Source organism: Schistocerca americana, unplaced genomic scaffold, assembly GCF_021461395.2.
Source record: "Schistocerca americana isolate TAMUIC-IGC-003095 unplaced genomic scaffold, iqSchAmer2.1 HiC_scaffold_319, whole genome shotgun sequence".
In the NCBI taxonomy this organism is placed as follows: Eukaryota; Metazoa; Arthropoda; class Insecta; order Orthoptera; family Acrididae; genus Schistocerca; species Schistocerca americana.
In genome coordinates, this window is record NW_025726037.1 from 60,001 (window position 1) to 65,000 (window position 5,000).

Here is a 5,000-nt window from a genome sequence, read left to right on the forward strand (position 1 = left end):
CGCCCCACTCCAACCGCCCAACTCGCAACTCCAGCGGATGAACGGCGGACTTTTCCCGCAGTCGCAATGTGCAATCCACCCCTATAACATGCGTTTCATGAAGAGTTATCTCCAATATGCGACATTCCCGCTGTCCCTATACATGAGCTGCGGGCTGTACCAGTTACGAGCTAGAGACGCGACCGCGTTGCTCTCTGTACGAATGCCGATGCTGAGCGGTCAGCTAGGAGGCGCTCCATCCATGTCGGTACCGGTGAGCGTTGCACTCGCAGTCGCAAGAACGTACGGCAAGTATATTACCTGGAAGAGTCAATGACAGTCCACGCCCCCCTGCGTGGGAAGAGTCTTTCTAGGCCATGACCCACCGGAAGGGCGCAGCGTCCCCCACCCCAGACATGTGACGTCACACCATCGGTATTGACGACTAGACTGATTCCTTATAATCATTTGCCATACACCGGTGGAAGCTGCCGAGACGAGTAACTACATAGCGGGCTCGCCGTGTCACTAATGTACAGAGATACAACAGTTTCGACTGGAACCGGATTAAACGTATACACGGCGCTGATTAGTAATAGATAGAGCCATCAGAATACAGATAATGTATACAACTGTCCGTATACATGCTGAAAGACTCTGCTCACAATCACAACCACACGTCAGCCACACACCCTTATCACGCACTACTCTCTGCCTGTAACACGCACACAGACAATATGTAAGCACCAGCATGGAACAACACCCAGTGCATCCTCTCCGCCACATTAGACAATCCACACTGTCATAACCAGACTGGGAGGTCCACTCAGAAAACAGAATATCCCACCCACCCGACAACCACCATTGCTCAGCCAAGCCACCAACACCCACACATGTCCTACACAGGGGTGCACCCAACATCACAATACTGCCTCCTCTCACAGCACACAAACAATGGCAGGAATGAAAGACACAGGTCTGCCACAAGCATGGAATGAGAGCGCCGCCTGTCATGAGCCAAAGGTGCATCCTGACGTGGCAAATCAGATGATGCCGCAGGCATCCACTTACTATAATCACAATCAACAAACCGGCCGCCCCGCCCCGCCCCCCATTAAACCTTTCCTTACAACAATGTGTACCTTAACCTAACCTATATCGTACCGTAACCTAACCTATATCGTACCGTAACCTAACCTATGTCGTACCGTAACCTAACCTATGTCGTACCGTAACCTAACCTATGTCGTACCGTAACCTAACCTATGTCGTACCGTAACCTAACCTATGTCGTACCGTAACCTAACCTATGTCGTACCGTAACCTAACCTATGTCGTACCGTAACCTAACCTATGTCGTACCGTAACCTAACCTATGTCGTACCTTAACCTAACCTATGTCGTACCTTAACCTAACCTATGTCGTACCTTAACCTAACCTATGTCGTACCTTAACCTAACCTATGTCGTACCTTAACCTAACCTATGTCGTACCTTAACCTAACCTATGTCGTACCTTAACCTGACCTATGTCGTACCTTAACCTAACCTATGTCGTACCTTAACCTAACCTATGTCGTACCTTAACCTAACCTATGTCGTACCTTAACCTAACCTATGTCGTACCTTAACCTAACCTATGTCGTACCTTAACCTAACCTATGTCGTACCTTAACCTAACCTATGTCGTACCTTAACCTAACCTATGTCGTACCTTAACCTAACCTATGTCGTACCTTAACCTAACCTATGTCGTACCTTAACCTAACCTATGTCGTACCTTAACCTAACCTATGTCGTACCTTAACCTAACCTATGTCGTACCTTAACCTAACCTATGTCGTACCTTAACCTAACCTATGTCGTACCTTAACCTAACCTATGTCGTACCTTAACCTAACCTATGTCGTACCTTAACCTAACCTATGTCGTACCTTAACCTAACCTATGTCGTACCTTAACCTAACCTATGTCGTACCTTAACCTAACCTATGTCGTACCTTAACCTAACCTATGTCGTACCTTAACCTAACCTATGTCGTACCTTAACCTAACCTATGTCGTACCTTAACCTAACCTATGTCGTACCTTAACCTAACCTGTATTGCGCCTTAACCTAACCTGTATTGCGCCTTATCCTAACCTGTATTGCGCCTTAACGTAACCTGTATTGCGCCTTAACGTAACCTGTATTGCGCCTTAACGTAACCTGTATTGCGCCTTAACGTAACCTGTATTGCGCCTTAACGTAACCTGTATTGCGCCTTAACGTAACCTGTATTGCGCCTTAACGTAACCTGTATTGCGCCTTAACGTAACCTGTATTGCGCCTTAACGTAACCTGTATTGCGCCTTAACGTAACCTGTATTGCGCCTTAACGTAACCTGTATTGCGCCTTAACGTAACCTGTATTGCGCCTTAACGTAACCTGTATTGCGCCTTAACGTAACCTGTATTGCGCCTTAACGTAACCTGTATTGCGCCTTAACGTAACCTGTATTGCGCCTTAACGTAACCTGTATTGCGCCTTAACGTAACCTGTATTGCGCCTTAACGTAACCTGTATTGCGCCTTAACGTAACCTGCATTGCGCCTTAACGTAACCTGCATTGCGCCTTAACGTAACCTGCATTGCGCCTTAACGTAACCTGTATTGCGCCTTAACGTAACCTGTATTGCGCCTTAACGTAACCTGTATTGCGCCTTAACGTAACCTGTATTGCGCCTTAACGTAACCGATATTGCGCCTTAACGTAACCTATATTGCGCCGTAACGTAACCTATATTGCGCCGTAACGTAACCCACATTGCCCCTTAACGTAACCCACATTGCCCCTTAACGTAACCCACATTGCCCCTTAACGTAACCCAACACACGTTGGGCCTTAACCCAACACACGTTGGGCCTTAACCCAACACACGTTGGGCCTTAACCCAACACACGTTGGGCCTTAACCCAACACACGTTGGGCCTTAACCCAACACACGTTGGGCCTTAACCCAACACACGTTGGGCCTTAACCCAACACACGTTGGGCCTTAACCCAACACACGTTGGGCCTTAACCCAACACACGTTGGGCCTTAACCCAACACACGTTGGGCCTTAACCCAACACACGTTGGGCCTTAACCCAACACACGTTGGGCCTTAACCCAACACACGTTGGGCCTTAACCCAACACACGTTGGGCCTTAACCTGCTCTGTAATTGTCATACGACGCGTTAAATTAGTGTAGTGTTGCCTAACTGCAACCCCCGCAATATAGTTTGCTACTCGCACTGCCCGGTCCCCAGTGTATCGCTTCATGTTAAACACCTTGCAGCTATACACTGTAATGTGGATGGCAGCAGGACGTACATGCTCAATGCCCTTTGCAGTTGTTCATTGGCATTTGCAGTTGTTCATTGGCATTCGCATGTGCGAAGCACTTAGCCTACGCTGTGGTACGGCCTGTGTCAACTGTCCGCTGATGTTGTACGTCCAAATCACACACTGTACTGCACATTGGTCCTCATGTACTGAATGATACATCGTGGTACATGTGACCGTACAACGACTGCGCCAACAACGGCGAACCATGCGGTCCAAATGTTGTGCACTCAGCTACGTGTCGTCTCCCTATAAGAGCTGGATTGCAGTGTGGTATGCCCTGGATGGCGATCAGCATGAGCCGTCTGTTGATGTAGTGGCGCGTGTTGTCAGACGTAGTCGTCTCTTCTCACACACCGTGATAGCATGGTGCACTGCGTTCCACATCTGCGACATGCGACAGAGGCCGGTTGACAGTCGTTCGCGCAATGGACATCGCATACGTACGGGGGCCACCTTCCACGTGTTCGCGAAGCGTGCACATGTTGTTGCGTGTATGTGGGCAGACATAGTGTGTCGTGACACCTGACACAGGCATGCAACAATCGTTGAATTTGCAAATGGCGATGGACGCCTACGTTTGCTGGTGACGTTATGCAAATGAACAACTGGTAAACCGTTGTGGTGCGGTTGTTCTCGCTAGAGGTGAATCAGTGATGGCGACGATCGGTTGAGCTACCAACCGGTTGTTCCAGCGATACCCACCATGCCCACGAACGTGAATGGCATCTGGGTGTGAAGCGATACGCGGCGGTGGCTGGGTGGGACCGTCCCCGGCCGGTGAGGGGGGGCCTCCCGGCGTGCTGGCCGCGCGGTGCGTGGGCGCACGCGCTACAGCCGGCTGGTGGGGGCGGCCAGTGGCAGGCGCGCCGGCCGACGGAGGCGGCAGGCGGCGCAGCTGCGCGCCGGCGCACCCTGCACGCGGCGCCGTGCGGCCAAAGTAGGTCCTCGCGGGCCCGGTGCGAAGCGCGGTGGACATCTGCAGTGTGCTGGTCCGATTGAGGACTGTGTGCGCTGAGGATGCGCCGCCGCCCGGCGCTCGGCGCCGCGACGCCGTCTGCTGCTCGGTCGCCTCTGCGGTTCTCGCAGGTGGTTTGTATCGCAGCTGTGCGGACGTGTTGGCGCGTGCGCTGTGCTGGGAGAGTTCGCTTCGGCACCCAAGTGGGGCTTTTGTCCTTCTGTGGCGCTGGCGTTGGAGCTGCCGGTCACCGTAGGTGGCGCGTGTTGTCTCCCGCCGGCAATGCCACGACAGCACGCTCCCGGGCCTCTGTCGGCAGCGGCAAGCTCAGTTGGGAGCACGGGTGGTCGCACCTAAAGCGTCTACTCGCCAAACTCCGGGCGATTGCGCCTCTCTCGAACCCGACCAAGTACTTAGGACGGCGCTGCGCGCCGCCGGGACCTGAGAGGGTTTCGAGGTGTATTGTGCAGGGGAGCTCAGCCTCCTCCTGTTTGCAGAATAATTGAGCGGACGCTTGCGTGTTCGCGCGGGCCCCCGGGACACACTCCCGGGCGGCCGGCTGCTCAGCTCTAGTTGACGCAGCTCCCTGGTTGATCCTGCCAGTAGTCATATGCTTGTCTCAAAGATTAAGCCATGCATGTCTCAGTACAAGCCGCATTAAGGTGAAACCGCGAATGGCTCATTAAATCA

The 5,000-nt window shown here is 52.2% G+C and overlaps 1 non-coding gene across 1 annotated transcript in view; it reads left to right on the forward strand.

The window, feature by feature from the left end:
* The first annotated feature begins 4,893 nt into the window (after positions 1 to 4,893).
* LOC124579971 overlaps positions 4,894 to 5,000 on the forward strand; it is a 1,910-nt gene continuing 1,803 nt past the window's right edge. Inside the window, exon 1 of the ribosomal RNA XR_006973096.1 lies at positions 4,894 to 5,000. This exon is cut by the window's right edge and continues 1,803 nt beyond it. This is a non-coding gene — a ribosomal RNA (small subunit ribosomal RNA).